Source organism: Papio anubis, chromosome 10, assembly GCF_008728515.1.
Source record: "Papio anubis isolate 15944 chromosome 10, Panubis1.0, whole genome shotgun sequence".
Lineage (NCBI taxonomy): Eukaryota > Metazoa > Chordata > Mammalia > Primates > Cercopithecidae > Papio > Papio anubis.
In genome coordinates, this window is record NC_044985.1 from 51,499,177 (window position 1) to 51,516,812 (window position 17,636).

Sequence of the window (17,636 nt, forward strand, 5' to 3'; positions counted from 1 at the left end):
TTCAATCCACCTCTATTCAATGCCTACCCACATTGCCATTCTTTGTATTGTAATGTACTTAAATAGAAACATTTTTTTAAAGTGGCAGTTCTGTTTTCATTTCTCTGAACCCAGTTCATTTCCATTATTTCTAAATTTTTCTCTCTTCTTGGTGTCCACTTAGGGCTATGCAGCTTGCTCCTGGCACGGGCACCTTGAACCTCCTCCTCAGGCAGATTGAGACCATGCTTGATTTCCCGAACTTGTAGTAAAAAGAAGGAAAACACAGCACGCTGGAGCCAACAGGTAGGAGAGAAACACATTTCTCAGTTATGCAGCCCAGCATCGAGGAAAAATAACAGCAACTCTACAAAATCAGAAATCAGTGTCTAAGGACTAATGAGCAGAGAGAAAATTCTAGGTTTTTTTCTTTATTAATGTTTACCTGCTATAGTATGCAAAATATCCTTGCCATAAAAGCCTTATTTCTCTTTTAAATTTTTTATTTAATTGTATTTTAAGTTCTGGAATACATGTGTAGGACATGCAGGAAAATGCCTTTATTCTGAAAGATACAGGAGAAAAAACTCATAGCTTAAAAAAAAAGTGTCTTTTTAAAAAATCCATATTAAAAGTGTCTATGAAACCTTTGACTGATTTTAGTGGCGGCCTCTTTTAAGATGAACTATTAGGGAACTAAAGATATGCTTTAGGTGACCTAAGACAATTCCTATTTAAAACCCATTTCTCCAAGGCCATCACTAATTGATTCTTGAATCTTCTTTGCTGAAATAAACTCATCCCACAGGCAATTGTGCTTTCAGTTGAAAATAATAGGATTTTACATAGAAAATGATGGTACAGTTATTAAAAGTCTCTAAAATAGTGAATAATTGTTAAAATGTTTTTATTTAAAGTGATAAAAAGCAAGAGAAATACTCAGAATATTCCTTTATACACTAAATGGCACATTAAAGAAATAAAAATGATTGCAACCTATCAGGACTGTGATTCAGGGAAAGAAGCACCACAGTGGCAAGAGGTCACCTGGATGACACTCCTATCTTTCCCATCATAGCCTCTGTGACTTTGGGCCACTTACTTAACCTTTGTAAACTACAGTTTCCTTGTCCATGAAATTGACAGTTATTTCAGTGTGCCTTCAAAATGCCAAGCAGAATTGGACCCTGAAATACAGTTGTTAGTGGAAGGTGGCGGGTAGCTCTGAGCCAATTCCCTGTGAGCTAATTTCCCAAAAGCAAGTTCAACAAAACTCCAATTCACCAAATTCCTCTCTCCGGGTCCTTATTTACAAAATTTCTAGTAATGTGCACTGGATATATTGGTTTTCACCGTCTTTGGAGATTTCTGTAAGGTTTCAGTTGATAGTTTTTTTTCCCACCACTTACTGACAGCATTGGAAGGAACACGCAGTTTGTTTCAGCCCCTGACAGTGAGTAGCAAGAGGACCCTCTGATGAGGAGCAGTGGAGCAGGGTCAGCACAGAGCCTAAACAGGTGGACATGGACTAAGAGACATGAGATTATAGTCATAAGGATTCTCCAAGTTCAAGACAAATATACTGAGTATTTTAAATACCTGAAGCCAATTGGGTACTTTTGAGAACAGCTTTATGGAATCAGCCTGCTGGTATAAATAATACTTCCTCTTACGGATCTTAGCGTCCAACGGAGGAAACAGACTAAAAACAAAACAGAAAGTAAATAAATAATACAATTACAAACTGTGATAAGCACTATGAAGAAAACAAACAGGGTGCCCAGGTAGTGAAGAGGCAGAACCTGCTTTAGAAAGGGTGGTTAGGGGAGGTGTGAGAGTCAAGAGAGCTTTCCCCATGGCCCTTCCCTTCTGGGCAAAGGAGAGGACCAGATAGACTGGGGCCGGGGATGTGAGATGACCAGTGAGTTGTGAGTAGTAAAGGATCTATGGCACTTCCATGCTGGAGCATTTCATTGCTGTTGCAAGATTCCCTAGCTCCCTTTCCCTGTGGCATTCTGCTGGTGATGTGGCTCAAGATGTGGTTTCTCCTTCAGCCTGGAACCTGTGTGACTGCAAAGAACAGAGCCCCTCCCCCCACCCCCCAACAATGGACCTGTAGCCTGAGCAAACAACAAGCTTTAATTGTCTTAAGCCACTAAGAAACTATCCTGACTATTATTATTAGGGGTTTTAAGACAAAAAGCGTTAAGCTTCGCGGGTTTGTAAAATTGAAAGATAGCCAATATGGCTGGATTATAGCAAAGCAAGAAAAAGTAGCAAATTAGAGTTCTCCGTCTACTACCGGCTGCCTGCCTCAGGCTGTTCTGATGTTTATATTCCTGGCAATGCTTTAAGACAGATTAAGTAGCTTGACTGTAAATGCTTTTGATTTGTTTACACAAATCAAACTCTCATATTTTATCTCTGCCTCTGGATTATGATAGTTTTTATCAAGAACTTTGCATGTGGGCTATTGATATGATAATGCAATCCTAATGCCTTCCCAAGAGCTAAGAGCCTCTATCCTTTCAGTCAATATTGAGATGCACTTTGGTGTATAGGCCATTCATAGCTGAGGCTTGGGATGGGCAGTTCACAGCACTTTGCAATTGAATCATGTGTAATACTGTGCAATTTTTAAGCTCTCAGTTTTTCATATCAATTTCTAATATTCTGGCAACAGAAGCTAGTGAAAAGCCCAACTTTTATGGGACTTATCATAGGCCCTTGAATGTTTAAGTCTTTTGCACTTAAGATCTTGTTTGCAAACAAAACAAAACCCCCTAGCAGAAAGCAAATTGCATGATACGCAATTTATCTTCGTTGGAAGAAAAGAAGAGCTGAGTCAGCCCTCATGAGATTTGACAAGGAAAGTACTTTTTGTTTTTTGGTTTTTGGTTTTTTTTAAGATGGAGTTTCACTCGAGTCCCAGGCTGGAGTGCAGTGGCGTGATCTCTGCTCACTGCAACCTCCGCCTCCCGGGTTCAAGTGGTTTTCCTGCCTCAGCCTCCCAAGTAGCTGGACTTAACAGGCATGTGCCACCACGCCTGGCTAATTTTTGTGTTTTTAGTAAAGAAAGGGTTTCACTATGTTGGCCAGGCTGCTCTCGAACTCTTGACTTCAGGTGATCCACCTGCCTCGTCCTCCCAAAGTGCTGAGATTACAGGCGTGAGCCACTGCACCCAGCCTAGGAAGGTATTTTTTTTTATCCTTGACACTGCCCAGACAGAGCCACTGATATTATAACTGCCTTTATTGAAGTTTGGTAGCCTTAAAGGAAGTACATCTGTCGGTTATTACAGTTATTCTTGTACAGTTCTTAAAGTCTTAAGGATTTTTATTTGAGATAAATGAAATCTCATTAAAGAAAAGGAAGGTTGGGAAGGGGAAAGGAAATGGATCTAAAATTAAAATTGTGTCCTTAATATAGTCTAGGCTTAGCGCTAGGTGCTTTCATCTGCATTACTACCCCCTATACCTACACAGTGGAGGAAGCAGCTTAGAGAAGCTATGATCACCCAGCCAGTGAGTGGCAGACCAAAGATGAGGTCTTCTCCCTCTAAAGACCCTGCTTTTTCCTCTTGATTATGTAGACTAGAATGTAAAAGTCTCCTGTACCATCCCCACAGTCAAATCCAAAATGGCCAAATCTCACATTCCAAAAATCCCGCATTTCCAAAATTTAAGAGTTCTCTAAAAAATAAATGCTGGGTCACTACTGCATATTGATTTATTACATATCTAGGTTCAGAAGAGGCTCTAAACAGAGCTGGTTATAATAAGCTGTGCTCTGCTAATTGTGCATCTTCCCTTTGTTCCGCCTCATCCTGTGTAATTAGCACAGTCTTGAAAATAGAAGTTTCCATGACATTACAATTCTTACACAGCACACCCTCTAATTATTTCATATCTTCACATTAGGGACCAAGATACTTATGGTGGAGGGTGGAATTCTGTTTGTTGTTTAATTACTTGAAGAAGGAGCACAGGAAAACCAAGACAAAGAGATTATTAAAATAATGTTTACACTTGACTCTGAGTTGCCTACACACAGACCAAGGCACAGGCATACATTTCTTCTCGCCTTCTCATTTCCACCTGGCTTTAGACCTCATCTCTCTTGGCACTGGTTTCATCTCAGTTATGCCTGTTACCATCTCTTCCTATCAAGGACTTGCTTATTCTTCAAGCCCCACTCAAAATACACTCCTCCACATGTCTTTTCAGATGTCCACAGTGAAAATTAAGCTCCTTCTTCCCATACCCGAGGGCACTTTTTACTAATCTTACAGCATCTCTCTGCATTGTACTATGAGGACAAGGGTGGGACAGAGAATGCTAATGATTCAATCAAATGTGTTTTCTCTTTTTTCTGCCTGGGCATGTAGATAGACAGCATTTCCTAGCCTTCCTTAGAGTTGGGCATGACCACATAATAAATTTCTAGCAATGCGAATTGAGTAGAAGTGACGTGCTTCATTTGGAAGCCAGGGTTTTGAGGAAGGAGGTATGCCTCCTCTACGCTTTTTGCCTTTCTGCCATCAGTAAAGGAACTCTGAAACCCCCAGGCAGGGGCCCCATGGGGTGAAGAAAGCCTGGGTTCCCAAAATCACCGGGTGAAAAGCTTTCTGGCCAAGCAGCAACGCTAGGCTGTTACACAAATAAGAAATAACCACCTATTGTGTTAAGGCTTAGAAATTTAGGGCTTATTTGTTACAGTTGCTGTTGTGTACCTAACAGAGAGTATGCATCTTTCTAAGTGTGTGCTTGAGTGTGTGTGATTTTAGAAGCCCCAAAAGGACTGGGACTAAAAAAAAATCATTCTTAACTGTGTGTAAAATTAAACTGAATTGGTGTCTCATTTGGAAATGGAGCAGATGGTCATTAAAATGAAGAGTGGAGGATACTCTAAAGCATCTCCAATATTGGGAATGCCATTTTCTCATTTGCAAGCAGCTGTCTAGAATTTTGTAAACAATCTCATAGGTGACTAATTTGGTATAGAGAACAAAAGGAATACCCAGTTAGTTTTCATGTTAAAATGTGCCCTGGTTCATTTCTCATTCAAATATTCATTATTTCAATCAACAAGTACATATGGAACACATTCTACATGCCAGGCAGCCCTCTAACAGTGCTGATCCATTAACAGTGGCCCCAGCTCATTCCAAGTAGACAGGCCAGTGGGGGAACCAAATATCCACTAAACTCATCACACTGCTGAATATGCTCTCAGCATGTCACCCAGGTTCTCTGGTTCCTCTCTTGGAAAATAAGAATGATAATACTGACTATTTCTCTAATTTTTAATTAGATAATATTTAGATATAACAATTATAAAATATTTAGCAGTGTGCTTGACACTTGAACTTGGCAAGCATGTGATACTTCTTAGCTATTATTATTTGCTTTGATTTAGAGAAATACTATGAGATTGGATAATAAAGGAATCTGACTAGGCTGAGGAAGGGGTGTGTGGAACACAACAGTTTCCTCTGTAAATGACTCCTGATATGATAGTTGAGAAGTTGGGAAGAATATTCCAAATTTTTAAAACTAGAGTAAAAACAGTATATTCAAAGAACCCATGATGGAGACTTTATTTTCAGGAGTTAAAAGAAAAAGCTAGTTTAGCTGGAGTCTAGAAAGCAAGGGGAAAACTGCGGCAGGATAACACCATGCAGAGCCACGGGAACCACCACATAGCCTTGCTAAGAATTTCTTAGCTTTCTTGCTAAGCACAACAGAAAATCATGGTATGATTTCCAACAGGTAATGGCACAGAATGATATGATCAGATTTAGTTTTTAGAAAGATCACTGTAGCTGGAGTGTAAAGAAAGAGCATTAGAGGACAGACTGAGAATAGGCAGCTATTTGCAACTTGCAACTTGCAACTTAAAAAGTTAATATAGGAGTCAAGATAAGAGATACCCATAGCTTGAGTGGTGGTAGTGGAGCTTGAGAGAAGTAGAGATATAAAGAAATTTCTGAAGTGACATTGGCAGGATATGGTGATGGATTAGGTACCGAGTTAAGAGGGAGGGAGCTGTTAGGAATGACTCCAGGTCTTTCCAATACAGAGAGATATGTTTCACAGAGGTGGGGAACCCTGAAAGAAGATCAGGATTGCAGGATCATGGATTTATCTTTGCATACGTTGCATTCAGATGCCCTTCAGATATCCAAGTACACAATTAGATGCATGGGTCTGGAGATCCATAGAGAGAGATCTCTGAGCTAGAATACAAACTTAAGAGTTATTCACATGCAGAAGGCAACAGAGGCCACGGGCAGGGAAAAAAAAAAATGACCTTGAAAACAAACAAAACTACCTGTAATCCCAGCACTTTGGGAGGCCAAGGCAGGCGGATCACGAGGTCAGGAGATCGAGACCATCCTGGCTAACACGGTGAAACCCCATCTCTACTAAAAATACAAAAAATTAGGCAGACGTGGTGGCAGGCGCCTGTAGTCCCAGCTACTCGGGAGGCTGAAGTAGGAGAATGGCGTGAACCCAGGAGGCAGAGCTTGCAGTGAGCAGAGATTGCGCCACTGCACTCCAGCCTGGACGACAGAGCAAGACCCCGTCTCAAAAAAAAAAGAAAAGAAGCAAAACTTAGAGTGAGAAGAAAAGAAGGTCTAGGACCTTGCCTTGAGGAACTTCCCCCAAAGGAGACAATGTTAGGGCTCTCCAGAGAAAAAGAACCAATAAGATATTTGTAGGGGTGTGTGTGTGTGTGTGTGTGTGTGTGTGTGTGTGTGTGTGTGTAAGATAGATATATATATAGAGAGAGAGATAGATAAATTATATACACATATATAAAGAGGCTACCAATAGAAGACAATTCTCTTACTAATTCCACATTGTCAGGCTGCGAGTACACCATAAATAATTTTTCCTCTTAGAGCACGTTTATCATTTTTACTTCTGAGACAGGGATCGATCCCTTTTCACTGACCCACCCAGGGCAGTTGTTCAGAAAGCACATCGCTCTTGACTCCAGCTCCTGTAGAAATTAGAGACACAGTGATTGTGCATCTGCCCCCTCTGACTTTGTCTCGGGCTTAGGCAAGGAGTCTGTGCCACAGCCCTTGGCTCCACTCTCCTGTCTCTGTAGCCATTGCATAGGTGTTTAACAGCTTATCCAGCTTGTTATTCAGTATCCACTGTGAGGTTGCCAGGTGGTTTTATTTTTCCTTTTAAATTAAATACTGATAAAGACCATGACAAATTCAGAGCAAATGTTACCAATGTTTTCCCTCTGATTCCTTCTCTTTCAGTCCGGTAAGCTAAGGCCTTAATTTCAGCATCATTTCTTTTTATTCAGAGTAGAGATTGGTGCCACACAATTTGACACCACAAGATGGGCTTTTCTTGACATTCTTCAGCTGAGCAGAGTAGCAGAGCCCACCTCTGCATTTGGTTTCTACATCTTGCCTGCATTTCCTGAAGTGATGTGGGGTGAGCCTAGGTCACACAGCGGGGAACGGGTCAGGTCACTTGACTCCCGGTCTTGGGCTCGGTCCTCTCTACCACTCCACCCTCCAGGGCTCATGGCTTGATTCTCTCCAGCCTCAACCTGGCCAGGTTTCCCCTCAAGCCACCAGAGCCTAAGGAAGAGGAGTTGACAGGAAGGACAGGGACCAGTGGCATTTGGTCCCTGATCTCTCTTGGAACAGCTCCTCAAGCAGCTGAGCCAGAGCTGAGGAAGAGGAGGCAACAGGAGATGCTGGGCTAGACTCAATTCCCCACACACCAGCATAGCAGTCTAGTGCTCCCTATGCCCCTGAGGAGGTCTCTGAGTCCTAAACCCTTGAAGAAACTCAAGAACTGATTAGAAGACACCCTGTCAGGAATGGGGTGAGCGTAAGGATCAGGTGGTGGCCAGTACTGAATAAGGCTCAAAGAAGGAATGAAAGTCAAGGATGGGGTGAGAGTCAGGGATGTCTGTGGCACGTATGAATCAGTCCACTATATCCACGGGTTCCACATCTGAGGCCTCAACCAACTGTGGATTGAAAATGTTTGCAAGAGAGAAACAATAAAAGATTACAATACAATAATAAAAGATAATATAAATTTTAAAATGCAGCATAACAACTATTTACATAACATTTACATTGTATTAGGTATTATAAGTAATCTAGAGATGGTTTAAAGCACACAGGAGAATGCATGTAGGTTATATGCAAATCCTGCACCGTGTTATATAAGGAATTTAAGCATCTGCTGATTTTGTACGGTGGAGTCTTGGAATCAATCCCCATCAGATACCAAGGATGACAGTATTGGTAAATAAATCACATATTTTTCCACTGTACTCTACCAAATGTCCTCGACACCAAAACAATCATGCTTCCTGTTCAGAGGCAGAACTCCAGGCTCCAAGAACACCAGTGGGACAGAATGTACAAAGGTCAAGACTCAGACACCAGCACAAATGGCACATATTCTGTGTGCCAGATGCCTCACAAGCTATTTCATTCACTGCCCAAAACCGCTCTTCAAGTCAGTGCTTAAAGATTCACCTGCCTGTTAAAGAAACAAGGCTCCAAAGGGTGGGGTACAAAGAACAAGACAGATGCCAGTCACGGTAAGCAGGGTACAAGGTGGCCTATTTAGTCACAAAGAACAAAACAAAATGTAGTTGGCTCAGCTCCTGAAGGCTGAGCACACGCTCAGTTGGAAATATGATGAGATCCTTGCCACTGTGTTACTGCCCTTGGGCCCCCTAAATTCTCCCTAACTAGGGAACTGCATTGGTCTAGACGGGCACCTAGGTGAGACTGAACGGACAAGATGAAGCCAGGCAGCTCTCGCTATGGGCAGTAGTGAGCTAAGGAGCAGGGAGTCAGGCCTGTTTTCTGCAGATAGCGCCCAGCCCACCCCTTCCCTCTCCAGCAGTCCCCGCTCAGTGCGTGGCTGCTGCTCAGAGTGCACTTTCTGATGGTGTGTTTGCTTATGGCCTTGGATGCTCTATATCTACAGTCCTTCGCAAGCTGTGCTTCAGCGGCTGAACAAACTGGAATGGAAACCAGAGCATGACACAATTCCTGGGTTTACAAACTTAAAAAGGCACCAAGAGTGGTTTGCTGGGTTTGGGATTGGCCACATCCCAGTGGGCTTTTCTGGGACTTTGTAACAGTTATTTCTGAGAGGGCTTCACTGAGCCCTAGAGAGATTGCTAGAAGGTCAGCACAGAGGGCTCTCGAAGCACAGCAGAGACAGGCAACAAACCTGTCACAACCACAGCATTCCACCCGCTCCTCTGCCCGCTTAGGGTAGGTTGCTCTAAGCTCTCTAAGAACACACAGAATTAAGGAAGGGTTTATTTCCCAGTTGCCTCAACAAATATTGATTCAGCTGTGTGTAAGGCCTCACGTTTCTTACCAGACTGTGATGCTGTGTAATGCACCTTTGATTCCCTGGCACCTATTCTTGGGCCTTAAAGAAGTGGATGCTCTGCAGTTGTTAGTTAAATGAATTAGCATACACCATCTAGTCCCAGAATTTGGAAAACGCCCTATAAAGTGAAACGGTCAACAAATCCCCTGTCACCAATTGAGTCTACCTACCGTCCCATAAATGACTTCTCACATCTTTCCTAATAGCACAAAATTGCTCTCAAGCTCGAGTGAAAGAAGTCTAACCTGTGATGAACTGCCGAATGAATTAATAAACACCACTTCGTGGAAAGTGTTCTGTGGGAATGTGACATGGTCAGAAATATGATTGTCAGAGGTGATAGAGTGGATGGGAAACCTACCAGTGTGTGGTTTCTGACCTTTTTCCTGCATAAGAGATGAATTTCTCATGGCTCCTACATTCCCAACAGGCACGCTTAAACCATGCCCCTTTCTTTGTCTCTCAGGAAAGTAAATCAGAAGGCAAATGCGTAAAACTGATATCTTCACAAAGACAAACTTGAATGTGCTCTCTTTTTAAAAAATCCCAATCCTAATAATGGACAGCCTTTACTGAGTACTTACTCTATGCTAAGCACTGTGCCATGAGCTTTGCGTGTATGACCCCATTTAAGCCAGGAACAACCAACCCTGTGTGGTTTGTTCTGTAGGATCTTCATTTTGCAGATTGGGAAACAGGACCCTATAGAGGTTACAGAACATTTCCAGGAGTAATATGTGTATGGGACTGAAAGTGTCTTGACATTAACACTATCCTGTCTCTAAAATTATCAAACTCAAATTTCAGTACTTGGTGACTATCATCATAAGTTGTCATGCTATCCCTCACAACTGATTGCTACAATCTGTGTACTATAACAGAGAGAAACTTTTACCAAAAGTACAGTCTTGCTTTTATCAAAACTAACGTTTTGCTTCATGGTTTGAACCGAATTGTCCTATACTGATTTGAGTTACTTGGGTTTTACAAAGCAATACATTAACTATCTCTTACTGATTGTCTATATTGTCCTACTCACTATATCAGACATTTTTCAAAAATTATTTCTAATAAAAATAGATATCTAGGCCAGGTGCAGTGGCTCACACCTGTAATCCCAGCACTTTGGGAGGCCGAGGTAGGTGGATCATGAGGTCAGGAGTTCAAGACCAGCCTGGCCAACATAGTGAAACCCCATCTCTACTAAAAATACAAAAAATTAGCTGGGCCTGGTGGCAGGCGCCTGTAATCCCAGCTACTCAGGAGGCTGAGGCAGGAGAATTGCTTGAATCTGGGAGGCGGAGGTTACAGGGAGCCAAGATCATGCCATTGCACTCCAGCCCAGGTGACAGTGCGAGATTCTGTCTCAAGGGGGGGAAAAAAAAAGAAGAAAGAAAAAATAATAGATATCTAAAGTATGATAAATAAAGCTGAAGCAGGACAGAAAGGGGACCAAGTCTTGCCCCATTTATGAGTTTCATTTTTCAGGCTCCAGAGGCCTCTCATGTCTCTTCCCCACTCTTGAAAAGCCTCAGTTGATGCCTTTCCTTCTCTCCTCCTTTGTTGATATCCTTCTCCACTGGCGTCATATCCACCCCTCCCCTTGGCTGAGATGTGAGCTATGGCTTCCTGCTGGGCAGGATGAGATGATCTGGGAGAACAGTCCTCTAAGATGCACGGGAGAATGGGGTGGGAAGTTATGAGAGAAAGAGAAGCCATAGGAGGGTGAGTGCTCCAAGGAGGGGTGCAAAGCCCACATAGGTAAATGAAATGGAGTGGTGGTCCTTCTGAGGAGAAAATGGAAAGGCCAGGAGAAGGGGCTGGCTGCAAGTAACCACAAAGTCTTTTGGGAGGAGAGGAAAAGGCAAAAGAAATGTCTAAAAGGCATGGATGTTCTTTATGAAGAAGAACCACATAGGAAGATTAAAAGCAGTTTTTTCCTCACCAAGCATTGACATTCGTGTGAAAGTCCTGTTGACCACTGCATCATTTCTCTGTCTGATCACCAATCCCTACCAGAGTCTGGAAGTCATGCCCCAGAGAAATGTCTTCAAGGACTGAGCAGAAGCGAGTTCTCTGCAGTCCTCAACACTTGAGCAGCTTCCTAATGACAAACCTCACTAAGACCAGGTCTTTTCACAGACCTGGGAACAGGGGTCAGTGGTGGGCAGGCTGTGCAGCAAACATACCATTGTCATTTAGATGAGGAAAGATACTAAGCGGGAACGGGGGCAGGGTAGGCATTCATTCATACTTTAAAAAAAAAAAAAAAAAAAATTTGGTTAGAAAATCAAGGAGACCTGCAAATGTTTCCCAGCCTTCATTGAAATGCTTTCAGGCTTTCACCTGAAAAGTTTGTACATTAATTTACTTCAGACTTGTCCACAATTTTGAACTGTCAATATCAATACGGGCCCATGTGCTGCCTATTTGAAGATGATGCTACCAGTGTTGATCATCCTGGATGTGTATGAATTTAGTTGAAAAGACTGCTGCATGTTCAGCTGTTTCCTCTGTTGCCAAAGAATTGATTTCAAACTGTAGCCGTTTTGAAAATATATACTACCAAAAAGTTTGATGTAAAAATAAGCAAGCACTTCCTTAACCTGTGTTTTCACAAACAGCTGATTCAATCACTTTGATTTTAAATGAGCAAGTCAACAAGTCAGTTTCATTAAAAACACGTGCACAGTCTAATTGATTGGTTGACTGAACTGACCGTTCCCAGGAAGAAGCAGCGTGATGTGATGCTAAGATAAGTGGCTTGAATGGCAGAGCAGCCTTGCCATGGGTTTGGACTCCACTGCATACCAGTTATAAGAACATGGGTGAGCCTCTGAGCCTCCGGACATTTGTCTCTACCTCCTGGATTCTGGTGATAATCATAGTGTAAGTAGAAATAAATTTGTATGCCACCATGTTCTCCACAAAATCCAGTTATTACTATCAATAACTGTCACATAGCCCCAAAGCCAAGTATTCATCAACTCTTTGAAATGTCAGCATTGTATTTGACACACTTATTCATGGGAACCTTCCCATACTTAACAACTGCTGTCCCTCTCCTGTCTGAATCATATTTTCTAATAGTTCTCAACAGTGCCCTTTATTAACAATTTAATTCAGCACTCCCATAGTTAGTTATAAGCCCAACTATGACTGCAGTTAATGGAAATTCTCCTTTATATGTGGTGCATCTGCTGTGACATCTGTCTGGAACCCATGGAAAGGATTCAGTGTTCACAAGCAAATTGAGTAATTACTATGTAATCACACTTTAAATTGTGTAGTCACTGGTTTGCTGTCAAAATTCATATCTTTGGGACATACTCAATATTAAAACCACCTGTGTTACTTCAAAATGGGCAGGTATGTTCTTAAAAATGGCCAAAATAAGAATTTGAGGTAAACAGTTGTGGCCAAAAAATTAGAGTTTTATCTTCAGAATAGAGAAAGTGGTGCAGCAGGAAGAAATGAGAATGTGGAAAGGAGATATGAATAGAGGGAGAAAGAGATGGGAGGGATGCTTTAAAGGTGGATTACTAAGTGCTTTCTCAGTCATCTCATGAAATCTGTGACATTTTTGAGCCTCACTGGTTGGAGAAAACACAGAGAAATATAAATGAGGAAGAGAGATCAGAGATGCAAGATTTTACCTGTCTCAGGTAGAGCCCATCACTGGTGACAGCTATTTGGACTTTGGAAAACTGTAGCATATGTAGAGAGGAGAGAAAACAATGACTCAAAAGACAGTGTCTAATAGTCCTTTATAATCACCTAGATTTACAGTGGTAAAACCTGAGACCGAATAGCTCGCTAAATGGTTATAAAACACAAATCTGTGGCACTCTCCAAACTCCCTTCTAAAAAGCCAGTCGACAGACAGTAGCTATATATTATATTGAGTGTGTCATGTATACAAGGCGAGATTCTTGAAATAAGACAAAATATAAATAAATAAGGCAGCAGCATGGCACCGTGGAAGGAAGGCTGACTATAGATTGTGGCTGACACTAGTTTGAATCCTGGCTCTCCTGAAGGCCATAGAGAGCTGCTGATGTTCAACCATTTTTAAGCTACGTTAATGACAATTTCATGTGCTTTCACCAAATGGAATTAGAAGTCTCTAAATACTCTGGGCTTCAGTTTCATTATTTCTAAAATTAAGGATGATAACTTGAGAATTACAGAAAATAGTTTCTGACACCAAGGTACTACACATTATTAGCAAAAGTAGTATTGCTATCAAAAGTTGTAATTACCATATAAACACATGCCAGAAGAGGTGTAGAAACCTCCCACTGTCGATCCCCCAGCAAAATGACACCATTACTGTACAATGGGAATGGGGACAAGATAAGTCAATGCAGCAAAATCCAAAGTTATGAGAATCTCACTTTTAACCACCGTATACTTAAAAATACAAATTTCACTAAACAGGTAATATGAGGACTTTCAATTAAATATGAGGACTCACTTGTTAAAGCAAAGGCATTTACATAACTATGCAAACAAATATATGTCCAGTTTCTAAAACCAAAATTTTATGCTGAACACCCACCCTCAACAAAGGCTCTATTAAAAATGAGTTACTATGCAATTGCATTGACATCAAATGGTTAGATTTTTAACAGCAAAGTACTTTCCTAACAAACATGTTCCTTCACGATCTTCGAAAGTTCTATATAGGGGCAAGTGGGGGTAGTGCAGTGTAGTAGTTCAATTTACAAAGCAACGTAAAGTAAAAATGCAGCCCAAACCAATCCATTACCTGAACATAGGTTCCTTCCTTTAGGGGAGGAGCGGCTGTACCCAGCAGCATTAGAGATGACAGCAGGGAACGAGCCAGGGCCATTAGTCAGTTTGCTAAGTAGAAATGGGAAGCAAGTTCAATGGAGCAAAAAGGTTTCTGCTCTGCAGAGTTGATGGAGAGCAGTGTGATTGGTTTCTTAAGGGACAGGCAGACGGGCAATGCGAAATTTCTCCTCCCCTCACTGAACGTGCCTGTTTATCAGAGATGATCAACACCTTAGATTACACATTATGCAAATGACCATGGCAGTTTGGCATCTAATGCCGTCTCCCTGCCAGAGTTTAGGTTCGCTCCCACTGTGGTCTGGGAAAAGTGAAAATAAATATGTCCCGCTTCCCTCCTTGGCTTCTTTGTCCTTGAAATAAATATAGATTCTTCCAAGCCCACAGCTCGGAGGCTTAGCTATATGGCAGATGGCAGTATCTCCTGCAGAGGTTATGAATATGAAACTCACAGGCTAGGAAATTAATGTAACAAAAACAAAAATAGAGGCACTAGGGATTATTGCAGGTCATACAGTGAGTATCTCAGGGAAATTCAATTCCTTACGATTCGGAAAGATTCCAAAGATGTTTCAGTGATAACGAATCAGATGAAAATCACTCCCCAAGGTAGCTATTTCCTGATTTGCTCATTGAAAAATGACACTGGGCAATAACAGAAAAACTATGCGTGATGTAAATTCTTTTCTCCCACCATTGAAATGGGTGTGTCTTAACCTGGAGAAAGGAAAACTGAAAGTTACCTATCTATCTAAACATAAGTACTATAAAAAGATAATTGATTGGACCAAGTCCCAAAATAAAACTGGAAGATGCGTGCTAAAACTATACAAATAGCTATTCTATCCGTGGAAAAATGACATCTTTAAGTAAATATGATCAGATCTGAGTACAAAGTCCCAAAGGAAATACTGGAAACTCCTGCTGTAATTCCTAAGATACATCTGTATCTAAGGTGCTATTTACCCCTAGAGTAGATAATTGTCCTAAATTATTTCTAAGACTACTTCCAACACTGAAATTTGAGGTGTAAGGACAAAATCAGAATTTTTGATTAAAAAAACAACAAGCTCAATGTTGGATTTCTGTATCAGTGAGGAGTAGAACTCTATTGCAGAGTAGATTATTATCTAAAAAAGGAACTTTGCTGTACAAAATAGGGTGTGCTGGTCTGTATTTCAAAAATTGTCTTTAACAAAGGGCAGAGCTCAAAAACAAACAGAATGAGATCAGAGCTGTGGTGTTCCTGTGGGTCATCATGTCTTTATACTCAGATTAAAAGAAGCTTCCACTTTGTATCATGAAGACTGGGTACATGTAACAGTCTTCTGTATAAACACCTGTGCCTAACAGTAGAAAATTTAAGCTTGAAGTTAATAATAAATAGCACCCAAATGGAACCTAGGTTTTTCCTTATAAAAAGCCAACAGTGTCTGAATAATAGTTCCCTTATTGTGCATCCTTTGTAAGGTCATAAAATGAGAAGATGGAGAAAGATTGGCTTATCCTGGCTTGTCCGTCTTTGAAAGCCATTGTGGTCTCTTTTCCAGATGATGACAAGTCTCCTAATAGCGACTTCAGTTCTAGGTTAGATTCTGCAGGTTCTTTTATTTTGGTTACAAATTGTTAGACTTTCTACAAATGTTCTCCCCATAAGATATAGTAATAAAGTTTCTAGGCCGGGCGCGGTGGCTCACGCCTGTAATCCAGCACTTTGGGAGGCCCAGGCAGGCGGATCGCCTGAGGTCAGGAGTTTGAGACCAGCCTGGCCAATATGGTGAAACCCCATCTCCAGCTACTCAGGAGGCTGAAGCAGAAGAATTGCTTGAACCGAGGTGGTGGAGGTTGCAATGAGCCGAGATTGCAACGCTGCACTCTAGACTAGGCAACAGTGCCGCACACCTGTAATCCCAGCTACTCAGGAGGCTGAAGCAGAAGAATTGCTTGAACCGAGGTGGTGGAGGTTGCAATGAGCCGAGATTGCAATGCTGCACTCTAGACTAGGCAACAAAGCAAAACTCCATCTCAAAAAAAAAAAGTTTCTAAACTGATTACACTCATAAATATGTTGAGATCCTCTGATGCAAGCACTGTGCCCAAGGAGAGGGCTGACATTTTTATGCAAGCTAAGAAACTCTGCCTCTTACACCTTGTCATTAATTTCACTGAGAATGACAACTTGATAGACATGCCTATGTGATAGTCATAACCTCCTTGAAAAGCTTTTTTGAAAAGCCATTCAAGGGCCACCTCCTGCTCCACGGTGTTAGAGCTCAATACAGGTGAGCACAACAGACTCAGCCTTACAACAGGGAGGTCGACTTTCTGGTTCCTCACATCTGACATTTAATCATTGTGACCACCTCAGGGTCTAAATGGAGACCCAAAATTTGGGTTGGTGCCTTTCTATGCCTTTGGGCCAATAAAGACAATGGGATTAAACCTCCTATTTCACAAATTCTCCAGAGATACTGAGATTATATGTATACTCTTTCACATTCTCCAATTAGCAAACCTGGCTGCAATGATATGGCCACACTTGCCTGAGCAGCATCTGTGAAATATACAAATGAAATATATCAACCACCTAATGAGGATAGAAGGCCCCTTCCAGCCTCCCCCTTCTCCTAAGAGAGTAAGAAGGACATTCCAGGCTGGTTTTTTTTAGCCAGAAGCCACTGAACCATGCTCCTAATTAGGAAAGTAAAATGCCCAGACCAAGATACTAGATATCGGAATGGTTACAGTGAATATAGCTTTTCAGACTCTGTATTTGCCAAGTGACTATTTCAGGGAAAGGGGAAAATAAGGTTAACCACGGGAAATAATGATAGAAAGACTAATATGTTTAAGTAACTTTTCATACAATAATGTGCTGCCTTTAAAATAATAAAATTTTTTGCTTGTTATTTGCTTCAACACCAGTACCTATTAACTTGACTTCATCCAGGTTTTTAAGCACTTTGTTAGAATGTGGTTTGGCATAAATATTAACGAAGCCGAAAAAAGACCAAATGAATTAAAATGTATTCCCTGAACTGGGCTATATAAAGACACATATTATTACAAAAGTTACTTTTCACTTATTATGGTAGGGACCTATTTTATCATATTTTATCATATCTTCCAGACAATAAAAGCCAATGGTCAAAACAAAGCAAAATAGAAACACATGAGGTCTCTCCAGTTCTTTAGGTTTGAGCCTGAATTTAAAACCCTAGAGGGAAGTAGCAACTACAAACTTTCAGTTACCCATGCTGCTGCGTGGCCAAGTAAAACTCCACTGCAATTGCCTTTTGACTCCGGCAATTCTTTCCCACATCTGTTCAAGCTGAGCAATGCATGTTCACGTTTCATACTTACTTCTATGTCATTATTTCATCAGTTTCTGTAGAATGTATACTGAAATAAATCATAAGTGACTACTGTTTAGA

The 17,636-nt window shown here is 41.3% G+C and overlaps 1 protein-coding gene across 9 annotated transcripts in view; it reads left to right on the forward strand.

The window, feature by feature from the left end:
• Window positions 1-17,636, forward strand: part of B3GALT1 (beta-1,3-galactosyltransferase 1) — a 556,028-nt gene that overhangs the window by 507,478 nt on the left and 30,914 nt on the right. For 8 of the 9 annotated variants that reach the window (XM_031651817.1, XM_031651818.1, XM_031651819.1 and 5 more), the window contains exon 2: window positions 164-285. The gene's annotated coding sequence lies outside the window, so the exon portion shown is untranslated. Of the gene's footprint in view, window positions 1-163; window positions 286-12,115; window positions 15,973-17,636 lie in introns of those variants that run through there. The other variant, XR_002516404.2, reaches the window with a different exon arrangement.